Source organism: Balaenoptera ricei, chromosome X, assembly GCF_028023285.1.
Source record: "Balaenoptera ricei isolate mBalRic1 chromosome X, mBalRic1.hap2, whole genome shotgun sequence".
NCBI lineage: Eukaryota > Metazoa > Chordata > Mammalia > Artiodactyla > Balaenopteridae > Balaenoptera > Balaenoptera ricei.
The window spans coordinates 117,101,051-117,118,449 of NC_082660.1; the positions used below are offsets into that span (position 1 = coordinate 117,101,051).

At 38.8% G+C, this 17,399-nt stretch overlaps 1 protein-coding gene and 1 pseudogene across 1 annotated transcript in view; one reads left to right on the forward strand and one right to left on the reverse strand.

The window, feature by feature from the left end:
- Positions 1 to 17,399, reverse strand: part of IGSF1 (immunoglobulin superfamily member 1) — a 444,083-nt gene that overhangs the window by 284,812 nt on the left and 141,872 nt on the right. The window lies entirely within an intron of this gene.
- Positions 1 to 17,399, forward strand: part of LOC132357190 (olfactory receptor 13H1-like) — a 34,099-nt pseudogene that overhangs the window by 728 nt on the left and 15,972 nt on the right.

Sequence of the window (17,399 nt, forward strand, 5' to 3'; positions counted from 1 at the left end):
CTCTCTGTACTATCATTATAATTTTTCTAAATATAAAGTTATTTCAAAATAGTTTTTTTAAAAAACCCAATGAGATACTACCACATACCACCAGATGGCTAAAATTAAAAATACCAACAACACCAATATTGGCAAGGATATGAAGCAAATGGAACTCATATATTGCTGGTGGCCATGTAAAATTTTATAAACAATTTCAAAAAACATCTGAAAACTTCTTTAAAATTAAACCTATATCTACTCTGACACAGCCATTAGACTCCTAGGTATTTACCTAGGAGAAGTGAAAACAAATGTCGACAAAATGACTTGTACATGAATGTTTATAGCAGCATTATTCAATATAGCTCCAAATCAGAAACAACTCAAATTCTATCAATAGGGGAATAGATAAAACAATTGTGATATATTCATACAATGGTCTATTCCTCAATAGTAAGAAATCATAAGCAATTAATACATGAAACACCATGGATAAATCTCAAAAACATTACATTAAGTAAAAGAAGCTACATACAAAAATGTGCATTCTATATGCTTCCATGCATATGACATTCAAGAACTGGCAAAACTAATCTGGGGGAATATAAAATAAAATAGTGGCTGCCAGTGGCAGTAGAGATTGACTGGAAGGGAACACAAAAGAATTTTGGGGGGTGGTAGAAATATTCTATATCTTTACTGAGGTTGTGGTTACACAGGTATATACATTTTTCATAATTCCTCAGTTTTACATTTAGTGTATTTCACTATATGTAAATCTCACTTCAATTTTAAAGAAAGAAAAAGAAAAAATAATCTTAGTCTCAGAGAGGCTAATGGATTGCCTAAAGTTTTATTTCAAGTTTATTCAGGTGTCTTCAGACCTAGATCTCATTGTCTCAGCAAACACCTTTATAGTAGGCAACTGATACTCCAACAACAAAAATGAGCAATTCCATACTCTTAGCACTTCAAGTCCAGTCCCAGGTGTATGAGAAGCTAACCCACTGTCTTCCAGCCTCCCTTTTTCTCCCTTCAGGTGCAGGTCTCAGATGTGTCTCCAACTCCTAAAAGAATGGGAGTTCTTCATAGAATACTTCAACTTTGCTGTCCAACTTGTCCAAGCCATATCCCCAAAAGCAAGAAGTATAAATGCATTTCAACCACCTCATTGGGTTTATTATGTTTGTTGGAAAAGCCAAATATGGAGCTGTCAACCTTTTGCTAGAGAAGTGAAACAGTAAGACAGGCACAAGATATTATACCCCAGTGCTTAACCTGTCTTGTGGTACCATAACTAAAGGCTATTTTTCTACCTGTTTTGCTTTAATGACCTAGGATTTTAGTTTCCTGATTGCTACTGTCTAAGCATACCCTGATATAGCTATAGTCCCAGAAGTTGAAGGGGTATTAAGGGACTACCGTTGCAGCCCTTCATAAATACGTCTAATCTTAGGATATGCCAACTCAACAGAATAATTGATGGTATACTCTCAGAATGACCTAATACTTCATAAAGTACTTGCATACACATTTACCATTTCAGCTACAACCTCTCATCTTGCGAACTTGATGAAGAGATCTGCTTCTCGATAATAGTAGCTACCATTTACTGAACACTTTAATCAGGCACTGCTGTGCATTGTTATATTTTATCCCCAAAACAACCCTATTAGATAAGTATTACTATATTCATATTTATTTTTCAGATGAAGAAACTGAGATGCCGAGAGGTCACACATTTAGTAGGTGGCAGATCTGGAAATTCAACTCAGGTTTGCCTGACAACGGAGCTCTCACTCAAATACTATGCCACGCTGCTTTCTTGCTGAATATTTATCAGGCCCATAGCCTGGGTTTGCTCACAAAGGGAGTTTGAGACATGAAAGCAACATTTGATATTTTATAGTAAATTCACCCCTGTATGATGGAAGGAGAAAAGAGGGTATGTGATCACACTTAGAAAATTGTTTCAAGAAATGAAAAGGGGGAAGGATTACTAGGAGAATCAAGTTATCAAAATATTTTCCTGGATAGTCTCTGTAATCATTGCAGAGCAGGTAAGGGAAATAATAAGTCATTGCCCAGAGACCCTGCCCCTTGAGTATCCAAAAGAGAAAAGCTTCTTGGAAATTGAATTTATAGCCATTAAATGTTTTCATTGCAATGCAATGCTTTCTTATTCAAGTCATTAACGGCAGTTGGAAATATTTGGGGACCTCAAGGTAAATTGTTCGGCCTTGATAGGAATCTGGCATGACTTGCAAAGTGTTACAGAAGGCAGGTCCAGAATATGAGACCTGATCTCTTCTTAGATACCACAATGGGGTGTCTCTGGGTCCAGTCCTTAAAAGCTTCTACCTCACACAGGCAGTGGAGCCATCATTTTTTCAGAATAAGAAAATAATTTCTTTCAGTTCATGCCACAGGTATGAAGAAGAGTTTTTCAAGTTTCCCTGAATAGTTTTCCATATTTCTTGCAACAATAGAAGACTATTCAAATTAACCTCATCCATTCAGGTATTTAACATCAATAATATTCACATTCAGAGATAAAAGGAGCTTTTATATCTCGAGAGCTTCTTATTAACTGTTCTTATCTGGTCAAATTTCACTAGGCAGACCACAGGAAGTTGTAGATCCTAGCGCTTCCCGGATATTGGACTTTCTCCTACATCTCTGCCTGGGAACTGCCAGCTGAGTTATTGCTGTCGGAGAATTATGCAGTGTGTCTGGGCTTTGAGGTTATCTGATCAGCACAGGCAATGGTAAGTAAAGTTTATTTTCCCCTCGGCCAAAGAATTATAAACTCAGAGTCTCAGGCCTGGAATAACTTAAAAAGCCATTTTGTCCAACTTCTAGTCAATGCCTACATCACTTGAGCATCATATTCAGGCCCCTGTAATATTAATAGAATAGAAGTAAATTTATCGAATACTTACTGTATACCAAGGATAATGTTTTATCAATCATCTCATTTAATATCCATAACATCACTCTAGAGTAGAAATTATTTTATAAATGACAAAAGTAAAACTCAGAGAAGTTAGATGGTTTGGCCAAGGTCACATGAAGTAGCAAGGGCAAGATTCAAACCCATGTCTGTCTGCAGAGCCCATACCCTTAAACACCACATTGCCCCTCATAACTCAATTATCTAGGATAACTCCAACTTCTAATACTCCATCATGATATTCTTGAAAGTTGCCTGGTAATTGTCAGAACATCCATATCAGTTTCAGATTCAGAAAATTCAGTTACCATTCCTCTACCTTCTCATTTTTCCTCTTCTCCCAACAAAAACAACTCTACTTTGATTTTTAATATTAGTCCCTTTTCATGGTGAGAAAAAAAAATTGGCTAGCAGAAAAATGAAACTGGTCATCAAATCATGAAATTCCAAGACAAAATAAAAGCCTCTATTGAAGACAATACAGGAAATTTGGAACAAAATATAAATCTGTCAAGTGAACTCAAGATCCCCTGGTCAAAATACATCTCTCAGTTGTTCACTGGGTTCTGTAATAGAGTGGCAAGACTTGCTTGTCTGACTTGTTTAAAGTTATTTGTATTCAGAGGTCCTCTCCTCTTCTACCTGCTGGGTGGTGACCACTTACAGAGCAGGGACCATGTCTTTCACTTACCTCTGTTTCTTTTAATGAATCTACATATTTATCCTTCCAACATTTATTGAGCACCCTTTCTGTCCTTGACACTGTACTAAGCACTGGATACACTTAAAAAAACATACTCTCTCTCTCAGTCTAGTGAGGAAACCAAACTGAACAAACAGCTGCAGCTTAATACACAGAGTGCTCTAATAGAAGTATATGCAGAGTCCTATAAGAACACAACAGGTAGCACAGAATGTACATTACAGATGCTCAAAATTCATTTGTTAAATTTAAGTTACTTAAATAGAAGAAGAGTTTAGCTCAGTAGAGGGGAACCATGAGGTGGATCAAGGCCAAAAAAAGTGTCTATAACCAAAGGTTTCTCAGTATACACTCCTCCTTGCCTCCCACTTACTTCCCCGAATTAAGCACACAGAGGCTAAGGATATTAAAATGTAAGAACAAATTCTCTATCCTTAGTGTTTTACCCCCAACATTTCACTCTGCAAATGTAATCTTAAAGGAGAGTATCCTAGTATCACATGGCCCAGAAATAAGTTATGAGTGGGTTGGAACTGATGGTAGTGGCAGAAGTGATGTAACCCAAACTTTCTTGTGTTAGTACTGGTTAAAGCTTTAGGGTTAGAGAGGGTGGGGTGACGGATGATTACCATGGGTGGATTAATAGTAACAAGCTAAAAGTGATATGGAGGTAAGAGCCTCTGGAAATTGGGAATAGACAGTTGTATAATGTTGGCTGGTAGAGAACAGTAAGTAATTGATGTTTCCAGCAGAGGTAAACAGTAAATAGGACTAGGTAATCTTACTGAAGTAACGAAAACCAATTACTAAACTAGATTATAGATTATTTGGGGATGGTTATTAGGAAAAATGTTTCGGTGACATACCAGTAGGAAAGGAACGGATCTGCTATCACCTCAGGAAAAAAGAGCTCGACGTGTATGAGATTTTCCTATCTCCCCTTTCTTCCTCCCTCTTCCTCCCTCTGTACCCCCTCTGTGCTCACATTTCTTTCTTTCCTTGTCCTCATCTTTCTTTTTGCTCCCTAATTTCTGTCAAACAAGTATTTATTGACCCCTATTGTGGACAAAGCATTATACCAGGTAAGGAAATAAATGATACATGGTTTCTGCCCTCAAAAAGCTTACAACATAGAGAGGGAGATAAACATGTACTATATATACTCAATTAGCTACAATTTATTGAAAAGAGTGATATGTACTATAACAGAGGAAGAAAAAACCAAAAATACTGTGAGAGAACACTAGAGGAAAATATTAATTCTGAATTGGGAGAAAGGATTCTTGGAAGAGATTGATCAATAAATGTCTAGAATTTTAATGGAGAGAATAGGATGGTTAGCCATTCTGGTCAGAGGTGTGTGACCAAAGTCATAGAAAGTGGCATGTCTGGGGAATGGTGAGTGTGGAAAATCTATGGAGGCCAACTCATCCTAGTTTGCCTGGATTCCCCAGGTTTGGGCACTTGAAGTCCTCCATTCCAGGAACCCTCTTAGTCCTGGGCAGAGAGTTTTGGTGTAGGACATTGAGTACATACATCATAGGGAGCAAATAAACAAAGGGAAAACCAAGGATCAGTGAATATAACTGAAAGAAAGTTAGGTTGAGGACAAATAATGAAGGATAATGAAAGGTACTGAATGTCAGGCTAAGAAGTTATGACTTGATTTCATAGGCAGTGGAGAATGAAACAAGGGTTTTGGATAAAGGAGTGATATAATCAAAATATAAGATTACTCTGGCAAAAATGTCCAGGACAGATGAAAAGGATAAAAAACTATTTTGGAACCTATTGACAGAGTCCATGCAAAAGGTACAGAAAAGACTTTGACAAGGGAATCTCTATCAGGGATGGAGCAGAAAAGCCACATTAAAGAGACAGTGCAGTTTGGTGATACGTTAGTGGCTGATATGGGAAACTTAAGGAAAGAGGGATGATGACTAAGTTTCTCAACCTGCTTTATTGGGAAAATTCAGATGCCATTAGTACAAGTAGGGAAGTAACAATGACAGTTTTAAATAGGATGGTGACAAGTACATTTTAATTTTTTAAATTTTAGTTTCCAATAGTCTGGGGCTTCAGAAGCCAAATGGACATGTGACTCTTGGGCTAAACAAAAGCTTTCTGGCCTCTAGCTATAAGCTTTTGGAGTCATGAGTACAAAGAGTTAGATGAAGTCATAAAACTAGATATGACTATCCATGGACAGAATAAAGTTACAGAAATTAGGAAGGAATATATGGTAGTCATTAGAGTCTTTCACAAGTAATCCAGTTCTCATTTCCTTCCAGATACATGACATCATTGCCATATGATTGTTTAGCCAACTAAACATGAGTAAAAGTGACTTCCAGGCAGAAGCTTTAAGAGGCAATGCACAATTCAATATGCCTCTTTTTTCCTGCCTCAGCAATCATTAAAGCATACATAAAGAAGACTCCTCAGTAAGTCTGGGTCCCTGGGTGACTTCAATGAGCAGAGACCCACCACAGATGAAAGTAGCATGAGCAAGAAGTAAACTTTCGTTGTTTCAAGCCACCCAAAATTTGAGGGTTGTTTGTTGCTTTAGAGCAAGCTAGCTTATCTTGAATGCTACAGAAACTTTAGAAATACATACATTTAGAAGTTAGAAAGAAGAAGAAGCTAACATGGTAAAAGGATAATCAGAGAGGTGAGAGGTGAACTGAGAGAAATGGATCTTAGAAGATAAAGGAAGAAAAAATTTCAAGAGGTGGGAATGGTAAGAAGTGTTAGATGAAATTAAAGACAGAGAAAGAACACTGGATTTGGTCCTTAGTAGTCCATTGGGTCACTTTCTAGTAGGTACAGTTGTGTGATGGAAATCGAAGCTCTGAGTTGACTTACTAATCTTGTATAGTTGAAACTTTGTACCCTTTGACTAATACCTCCTCATTTCTCCTTCCCTGCCCCCTGTCCCTGGCAACCACCATTCTACTCTCTGCTTCAATGAGTTTGACTATTTTAGATTCCTCATATAAGTATTATCACCTAGTATTTGTCTTCCTAGTCTGGCTTATTTCGCTTAGCATAATGCCTTCCAAGTTCATCCATGTTGTCGCAAGTGGCAGGATTTCCTTCTTTGTCAAGGCTGAATAATATTCCATCACGTGTACATACGACATTTTCTTTATCCATTTATCCACCAGTGGACATTTAGGTTCCTTTCATGTTTTGACTATTGTGAATAATGATGCAATGAAAATGGGAGTGCAGCTATCTCTTCAAGATACCGATTTAAATTCCTTTGGATATACACCCAGAACTGAGATTGCTGGATCATCATTCCTAGAGATCTACTGTACAGCATAGAAGCTATAGTGTATTTTATACTTAAAACTTTACTGAGAGAGTAGAATTTGTGTTCTTATCACAAATACTAATTGATAATAATAATAATAAAGAGGGAAGGAAAAAACTCTTGGAGGTGATAGATATATTTATGGCTTAGATTGTGGTGATGGCTTCACAGGTATATACTTATTCCAAACTCATCAAGTTGTATATATTAAGTATGTAGAGCTTTTTGTATAGCGATCATACCTCAATAAAGTGTTTAAAAAAAAAGCAGCATTGAGTTAACAGGAAAGGTGGAAATGGAGCTAAGTAATAAAGATAACCCTAGTTAGAAGCTTGGTGAGGAGAGGAAGTTACTTAACCAGTGCCCTGCAGCCCTTTGAGGGCATGGTTCTTTCTCTCTCTTTCCATCTCTCTTTGCTTACTCTCTTCCTCCGTATTCCCCTAGTTTAACTCCCTGGATCTGTCCCTCTCCTAGATCTGTCTCTTCTCTCTCCTGTCTTCTCTATGCCCTTGTTTCTTTCTTCCATTTCTTCTCTCTCATAATTATGGCATTATAGATTCTCACAGTTGTATAGACTGGGCCTAGTTCAGGCTATGGCCTAATATGGGAGATCCCCCTACTGTACTGATAACCAGGCTGAAATTGAGTGTTGCATCAGTGAGGGAGTGAGCTCACTAATTCATGAAACTGCTTATTCCATCATATTAGATAACTCTAGTTATCTAGACCAGGGGTCCCCAACCCCCAGGCCATGGACTTGTACTGGTCTGTGGCCTGTTAGGAACCGGGCTGCACAGCAGGAGGTGAGCGACAGGCGAGTGAGTGAAGCTTCATCTGTATTTACCGCCGCTCCCCATCACTCGCATTACCACCTGAGCTCCGCCTCCTGTCAGATCAGCGGCGGCATTAGATTCTCATAGGAGCGCAAACCCTACTGTGAACTGCGCGTGCGAGGGATCTAGGTTGTGCGCTCCTTATGAGAATCTAATGCCTGATGATCTGAGGTGGAGCTGAGGCAGTGATGCTAGTGCTGGGGAGCGGCTGCAGGTACAGATTATCATTAGCAGAGAGGTTTGTCTGCACAGAGACCATAATAAATCAATTGCTTGCAGACTCATATCAAAACCCTATCAATGAGTGGCAAGTGAAAATTAAGCTGCATCTGGTGGCAAATTTTATAGTGGCAAATGAGTTGATGTACTTCAATTGTACAGCTGCATCTGGTGGCGAGCTTTCAGTCAGAATCTGACACTTATTTTAGTCCACGCGTGGCCCGCCCATTATTTTATTTACCACTTCCGTCCTCACCTCTTTCCCGCACTGTGCACTTGTCTCAGTCACAGTTTTGCTAAGCCCACAAGCTAACCCTAGCCAAAATGAATAAAAAACCAACGTCACTGGGGAGCTTCTTTGAAAAGAGGGAAAGATCCAATGATGAGACAGCAGAAGACTCTAAGACTGCCAACAAAAAGAAATCTGCATTGAAAAGAAAATACCAAGAGTCCTACTTAAATTACAGGTTCATTGCAACCGGTGATTCACATTCTCCAAGCCCACCTTGTATAATATGTAGTGACCGGCTATCCAACGAAGCCATGAAACCTTCAAAACTGCTTCACCACATGGAGACCAAACACCCTGCATTAAAAGACAAGCCTCTGGAGTTTTTCAAAAGAAAAAACATGAACACAAAGAACAGAAGCAATTATTGAAGGCCACCACTTTATCAAATGTGTCTGCACTGAGAGCATCATTCTTAGTGGCTAACCACATTGCTAAAGCTAAAAAGCCCTTTACTATTGGTGAAGAGTTGATCCTGCCTTCTGCTAAGGACATTTGTCGTGAACTTTTAGGAGAGGCTGCGGTTCAAAAGGTGGCACGTGTTCCTCTTTCGGCTAGCACTATAACTAGACGAATTGATGAAATAGCAGAGGATATTGAGGCACGCTTGTTAGAGAAGATTAATGAGTCACTGTGGTATGCAATCCAGGTTGACAAGTCTACCGATGTTGACAACGAGGCAACAATGCTTGTTTTTGTGCGATACATTTTTCAGGAGGATGTCCACGAGGATATGTTATGTGCACTTTTGTTGCCAACCAACACCACAGCTACAGAACTATTCAAGTCTTTGAATGACTACGTATCAAGAAAACTGAATTAGTCATTTCTGTCGGTATATGCATGGACGGAGCGGCTGTCATGACAGGACGGCTTTCTGGTTTCACTACTCGGGTCAAAGAGGTCGCTTCTGAATGTGAGTCTACGCACTGTGTCATCCATAGAAAAATGCTGGCTAGCTGAAAAATGTCAACTGAACTTAACAACGTTTTGCAGGATGTGATTAAAATTATCAGCCACATTAAAGTACATGCCCTTAACTCACGTCTGTTTGCGCAGCTCTGTGAGGAGGTGGACGCAGAGCACACACGTCTTCTCTTATACACAGAAGTGAGATGGCTTTCTAAAGGTAGATCACTGGCCAGAGTTTTTGAGTTACAAGAGCCACTGCACAGATTTCTTTTAGAAAAACAGTCACCACTGGCAGCACACTTCAGTGACACAGAATGGGTCGCAAAACTTGCTTACTTGTGTGACATATTCAACCTGCTCAACAAACTCAATCTGTCACAGCAGGGGGGAACAACAGCTGTGTTCAAATCTGCAGATAAAGTGGCTGCATTCAAAGCCAAACTGGAATTATGGGGGCGATGAATGAACATTGGGATTTTTGACATGTTTCAAACATTAGCAGAGATTTTGGAAGAGACTGAGCCAGGGCCTTCTTTCTCCCAGCTGGTGCACGATCACCTATCTCAGCTTTCAAGAGTTTGAGCATTACTTCCCAACCACAAAAGACCCCCGAACTAGGAAGGAATGGACCCATGACCCATTTGTGAATAAGCCAGGTGAATCGACTTTGTCCACACTAGAAGAGGATAAACTGCTTGAGATCGCAAATGACGGTGACCTTAAAAGTATGTTTGAGACAACTTCAAATCTCCATACGTTCTGGATCAAAGTCAAGGCAGAATATCCTGAGATTGCCACAAAAGCACTGAAAAGCCTGCTTCCATTTCCAGCATCCTATCTTTGTGAAGCAGGGTTTTCTGCAGTGACAGCAACCAAAACGAGATCACAGAGTAGACTGGACATAAGCAACACATTTCGGGTGTCACTGTCTCCCATCACCCCCAGATGGGACCATCTAGTTGCAGGAAAACAAGCTCAGGGTTTCCACTGATTCTGCATTATGGTGAGTTGTATAATTATTTCATTATATATTACAATGAAATAATAATAGAAATAAAGTGCACAATAAATGTAACGCACTTGAATCATCCCGAAACCATCCCCCACCCCCCCAGTCCGTGGAAAAATTGCCTTCCACGAAACCAGTCCCTGGTGCCAAAACGGTTGGGGATCGTTGATCTAGACAGAAAATCTGTCCTCATACTCAGCTGAAATCTGCCTCTCTTTAACTGTCTTCCAGTTCTAGTTCTACCCTCCTATACCACAACAGAATTATTCTCTTCTATACCTCATTCTTAACATTGATGTTCTCTCTTCTCTCTGTCTTCTTTTCTCCATTCCTCATTTTCATCTCTCACTTCCTATCTCTCAGTCATTACCCTGAACTACAAACTTAACATTAGTTTTATGTTTAATATCCTTAGTTTCATCAAGTTATTGAATAAATTGGCCTTACTTTTAATAATATACATAAATGTAAGTATAGATATCAGTATTTAGGAGATTTAGAAAACCACATTTCTAGCTATGCAAACAACTTAGATTAATGTGTGTTTTAAATTACGTTTTTTGTGCATCAAGTGTTCTATAAAGGAGGATTAAGCTTCCTCTTTAAAAAAAAAAAAAAGGTGTTTTTATGAAAACACTAATCTGAGAAGATACATGCACCCCAGTGTTCATAGCAGCATTATTTACAGTATCCAAGACTGTAAATAATGGAAGCAACTTAAGTGTACATCAACAGACGAATAGATAAAGATGTGGTATATACATACAATGGAATATTAATCATCCAACAAAAAGAATGAAATTCTGCAATTTGCAACAACTTGGCTGGACCTAGAGGATATTAGGCTTAGTGAAATAAGTCAGACAGAGAAAGACAAATACTCTATGTTATCACTGATATGTGGAATCTAAAAAATAAAATGAATGTATATAACACAAGAGAAGCAGACTCACAGATATAGAGAACAAACTGGTGGTTACCAGTGGAGAGAGGGAAGGAGAGAGGAGCAAGATAATGGTATGGGATTAAGAGATACAAACTACTGTGTATAAAATAGATAAGCAACAAGGATATGTTGTACAGCACAGGGAAACATAACTATTGTTTTCTAATAACTTTAAATGGAGTATAAGCTATAAAAATATTGAATCACTATGTTGTACACCTGCAACTAATATAATATTGTAAATCAACTATACTTCAATAAATAAATAAATTTTAAAATAAGTGTATTTAAGTTCACAAAGAAAAAGTTACATTGAATATTTTAAAATCATCTTCTTTTCTTCACAAACAAAACCATTAAAAATTTTGAAGTTACTTTTTACTTATGTATGGCCCCTGACTGATATGTGGGAGTTGAGTCAGTTATCCTCAGTAGGAAAATGCTTCCTATACCTAAGGTGTTTATAAATGCAACTACTGAATTCCTAGTCTCCCTTACACCTTGAAAAGAGACAAGAAGGTTGGATAAGGGGACATCTTGGTTGTATTCCCTCTTCCAGAAACAATAATCACTTACGTTTTCATACATTTTTAATTTTCACAGCATTTCCCAATCCATTGTCTTGTTGGGACTTAATATTTCTGTGACATAGGAAAGGCATATATTTTTCCTCATTCTATAGGTAATGAAACTGCATCTCAGTTGGGTCACACAGCAAGTAAATAGTCAAACCAAAACTAAAATGCCCTTACTTCAGTATTCTTTCCTATGATTTACTCTGGTTCTTTCAGTTATAACTCAGCTACAGGAGAATACAATTATCCTGGGTAAGAGTTGCATGCAATTTCGCAAAAAGCAAAACCCAAAATTGGCACAGAGCTGCCCTTGGCACATTCTTGACTTCTCTTCATGATCAAGTCCTTTTTCAAATTCCTTGAATTCTATTATCAGATCTTTAATTTCTACTGTATCTTTTACCCTCTTGTACCTAAGAAATTTTTCTCTAAAGACAAGAGATGCAGCCATAAAAAGAAATGAAATTGAGTTATTTGTAGTGAGGTGGATGGACCTAGAGTCTGTCATACAGAGTGAGGTAAGCCAGAAAGAGAAAAACAAATACCGTATGCTAACACATATATATGGAATCTAAAAATTTAAAAATCGTTCTGTTGAACCTAGGGGTAGGACAGGAATAAAGACGCAGATGTAGAGAATGGACTTGAGGACACGGGGAGGGGGAAGGGTGAGATGGGACGAAGTGAGAGAGTGGCATGGACATATATACACTACCAAATGTAAAAAAGATAGCTAGTGGGAAGCAGCTACATAGCACAGGGAGATCAGCTCGGTGCTGTGTGACCACCTAGAGGGGTGGGATAGGGAGGGTGGGAGGGAGACATAAGAGGGAGGAGATATAGGGATATATGTATACGTATAGCTGATTCACTTTGTTATACAGCAGAAACCAACACACCATTGTAAAGCAATTATACTCCAATAAAGATGTTAAAAAAAAAAAGACAAGAGATGTTCAAGACCTGAAATCTGACTGTAAGCAAAATAATTTTGATTTTGTTACCTAGGCAAAGACAAGGGAAACGTTCTGTTTAGGGTTCAAGATACCTGCCCTTGTGTCTGATGGCTTCTATCATCATTCTGGGCCAAGTAAACGCCTTAGTAAGTATAGAAGTTCCTTTGAAGAGCTGCACTTCACCATGAAAACACTCATTACAGACATGAAATCAAGGATAGCCACCCAAAACAAATCTCTATACAAAATACTCCCTTGTAATACAAATTATAAGGAGGGTGTGGTTCCGCCTCTTCAAGTTTGAATGCTGAGTGAGAGGATGAGGAGCTAAAAACAAGGCCTCATTGACCTAACCACAGCTATGAGAAGATCCAGAGGATTATAGAATGGCATAAACTGTATTTTTTTTTCTCCCTCTGGCGAAGTGAAGTTCTTCCTCCTCATTCAGCCTTGCCCTTTTTCCAGTGCCTTCTTAGCATTACATCACGTTTGTCATACTTTCCTCCTTTTTCTCTACATAGAAAGGATGATGATTTCCCCAACTGAAGAAAATAATCCAAATGTGATGGAATTCATTCCGATGGGGCTCTCCAGACAGCCTGCACCTCAGCTCCTTCTTCTGGGCAATGTTGTTCATCTAATCTGTCACCTTGGTGGGTATATTCTCATCATTGTCATTATCCGGATTGATTCCCATCTTCACACCCCCCATGTACTTCTTTCTCAGCCAATTATCCTTCTTAGATATCTGCTAGTCTACAAGCTCCACACCCATGGTTCTGGTGAACTGCTGGAAGGACTCTCCCACTATATGCTATAGTGACTACTTTTTCCAAATGACGATCTCTCTTTACTTGGGAGTGATGGAGTGTTTCCTTCTTACTGTTATGGCCATGACAGGTTTATTGCCATCTCAGAACGCCTGCGCAACAATGTTTGTATCTGGATGGTGGCAGGAGTTTGGGCCAGTGCTTTCTTCATGGCTGTGATTCCTGTCCTAGTCACACCAATCCAATTTTGTGGCCACAATGTGAGCTCCAAGTAATCTTCAAACTCACTGGCTCTCATATACTAGTAAAGGAGATCCTAATGTTTGCTAGTGGTGTAGTAGTACTGTTCCTGCCTTTGGGGCGCATTGTGCTCTCTTATTTCCGTATTGCTGTGGCTGTCCTGAAGATCCACTCTGTAGAGGCCAGACACAAGGCCTTTTCTACCTGTGGCTCCCACTTGACTGTGGTCATAATTTACTATGGGAGAGCAATCTTAGTGTATATGCGCCCACACTCTCAATCTTCCCAGGATGAGGATAATATCGTTACATTGTTGTACGGGGCGGTAAAACCCATGCAGAACCCACTCATTTACATTCTGAGAAACAAGGATGTGAAAGATGCCCTAATGAAGGAGGTCAAAGGAAGGATAATGGTCTGATGGCCTTAGATATCTTGTCCTGCATCTCTGCCAATGAGTCACCAGTCTTTTGCTCTTTCACAATTGTCCACAAAGAAGAATTGAATAAAAGATGAACCTATCTCAGACCCAATCAAATGGGAGTCAGTTGTTTTTAAAGGACTCTTTTTCATGACAGTTTCATCTTTAAGAAAATGGATCTTGATAGTTCTCCAGTTTATGAATTTATTTCTCACTGATTATAATCGTTAGAAAAAGCAGGTGCTAGACCTTGGGGTAGAGTGGACAGTCCAGTCTCTGGAGTACCACATATGGAAGAGAACTGGTCTCTTATATACAAACTATACAGTATACTCTTGCTTATAAACTGTCCCTTCCCAAAGAAGAGATTGCCACAAACAACTGTGTTGCTAACTCACTAATAGCAACAAATTTCACACACTAGCTCTGAAGCAGCTAGGTAGCCATGGTGTTCACCTGACGGAATAAAAAGATGTGGCAGGAAGGCACGCTCTCCACATTCTCCCTGGTATGCCATTTATCTTGATATGTTTGCTACAACAAGTCTGTAATTTCCAGAGCCAGATCAGAATAACTTTTGGATCAGCCATTGCTTTGTTTTGCCTGCCCTAGTACGTCTCTGCCTACATACAGAAATGAGAGTCCAGGAAGTAAAGGTAGAAATCTGTTTATCTTCCAGAAGCTTATACCACGAAAAGGACCAGATGACTACTGAAAAACTAAGACTAGAGGAATAAGAACTTTAACAAGACTCAGATGTGCATACACTATCTAATCTAGGCAACTTCTATGGTACTGCCAAACTAACTTTCTCCTACTCCCTTCCTTCCTAAGGAGTTGGCCTGGCCTATTCAGTACTGGCTGAGTTGAATGGGTAAGGGTGTGGAATTAGGTTGTAAGGAAGTAGAGCTTCAATATATGTAGTATATATTTATATACTAAAAGCAACTGGGACAAGTTGGTGAGTCAAACCAATGTGCATAAGAAAAAGTGGAATTTCAGACACTTGAGACAACACATATACTATTAAGAAAGGCAAGTCCATAGAGCTAGAGTCAGGGATTGATGTAAGGATCCCAAAGCAAAGCAGAGTGGGGCACAGGAACAGAGCCTAAAAAGTTAAGAAGATTGAAGTGAGTTGACTCAAAAGAACAGGTTAGTGTAGACCCCTGGTTTTCAAACTTTATGAATCACCTGGGGAATTTTGATGAAATGCAGATTCTGATTCAACAGGTCAGGGTTAGAATCTGAAATTCTGGATTTCTAGCAAGCTCCCAGGTGATTCTAACACTGCTAGTGTATAGACCACACATTTGAGTATCAAGAGTGCGGATAATTCCATCTAGAAAAAACTGATATGGTAATGTGGATATCAAGTAACACTTGAATGGGAATAGTGGAGAGAAAATTTACATGCATAACGTCACACAGAAATCGTTAAACATTTAGACATTTTGTTTTATAATTCTTATGCTTTCCTATAACACTGAGAATAAAGAAAAAGTTTTTCACAGAGAACACATTTCTGCCTTAGATATCATTCAGGACTCTATAGCTTACATGACAATGACTCAGTGATGCTTTTCTTAATCTTTAATGATGTTGTTTACAAAATGACATCTAAACTGAGACTTCCGCAGAGGATAATGAGACATTTGCTGCATAGACAGGGGTTTGTAAGCTATATTTTTGGCATTAGACTGGAAAGGACAGAGCAGTGGCCCAGGAACCTAACATCATAAATAAGAAATTCATCCACCCTGAAGCCAACGTTACTGCATTTGTATCATATGCAAAATTTAAGGCAAATCATATAAAGAGCTTTATTCTCCTAAGCACTAAAGATAATTTCTTATAATAATAACTAGCATTTGCATAACATTTAGCAATTTACACATTGTTTTCACATATATTATCATATTTCATACTCATAGCAAATCTAGGAGGTAGATAAGGCAAAAATAGTAGCCTTTTTTTCAGAATAGAAAAGAGAATCAGAGAAGTCAGATGACTCACTAAGGGCACAATTTATAGTCAGGTATCTTGACTAAAAATCCAGTGTAGTTTCTATTGTACATTTAACAGTGTGTCTTAAAGTAAATTGTTGAAGGTGAACTCCTGATCGTCACTCATTTTGGTGGCATGTTCAAGCTTTCTCATCAAATAGGTGAAGGAATTAATGTGTCATAGAGTGAAATGCTAAACCAAGAAGCATGGGGTCTGTATTAGGAGTATATTACTTGTTTCACTCCACCTACCAGGGTCATCAAGTGTAGAAATGCTGGCTTTCCTGTCAATTTCTGTGTCATTCCCAGTCTTTGGTCTTTGAAACACTTCTTTCCACGTAGCGGGTTTTACTTTGCCCTCCTGCCTACATACTAAGCCCCACTCCAATTTCAAGCTTGAACTTAGGCAAGGGTTATGTAGGAAACTCTAAATACTTTTGTGATTCAATAACAGGACATACAGTTTCTATTCCATACTTGACCCAGTGCACCAGTTGACCTCCATTACCTTTTTTCCAATTAAATCTTTGGGTCATGGTCAAATGCCTAGCACTCTAGGTCCTCTAGGACTCATGAGCACTCTTACTCTTGCAAGCAGTGTTCCCTCCATCCTTCCAGAAACTAGAATCCTACCTGACCTGGAGTACAACTTTATGATATCAAACTTCCTGAGTGATGATTACATGCATAGTCTACTGAATACAGTACCCAGTACCCATACACAATGAATTTCTGATCACCAGGTCCCATATACATGTCTGGATAAGCTTTCATTACCACTAAATCCCTGATTCTGACTGCTGATCTGTATCCTCTATTGTTTGTTTTGGCCATGCTTGCCTAAATCATATCTTATATACAAGGTCTTATCACATACCACTACCCTGATTTGAGGCAGAGTATTTATGTGCAGTTGTTGTATTGGGAGTACAATTCCAGAGAATAAGAATGAGGGACATGGATAATGAATCAAAGAAACAGGGAAAGCCAATTCAAGGATGTGTTACTGAGCTGACCTCAGCTAAGTGAGACTGTTTGCTTAATCTCGTTGGATTTTTCAAGAAGTTGTATAAACTCAATCCTATTCATGGGTGAAAACAAGATGGATGAATTTAGCCACCATCTCCTATCACCCAATGGATAAAAGGTTCATTCATCAGTCATTCATGCTTTCAGATTGTAGATATATAGGCATCAGTGATGGTCTTATAGTAGTGTTCACTGGTAAATCCCAACCCAGGAGTTGATAGGCGTACAAAGAGGGCA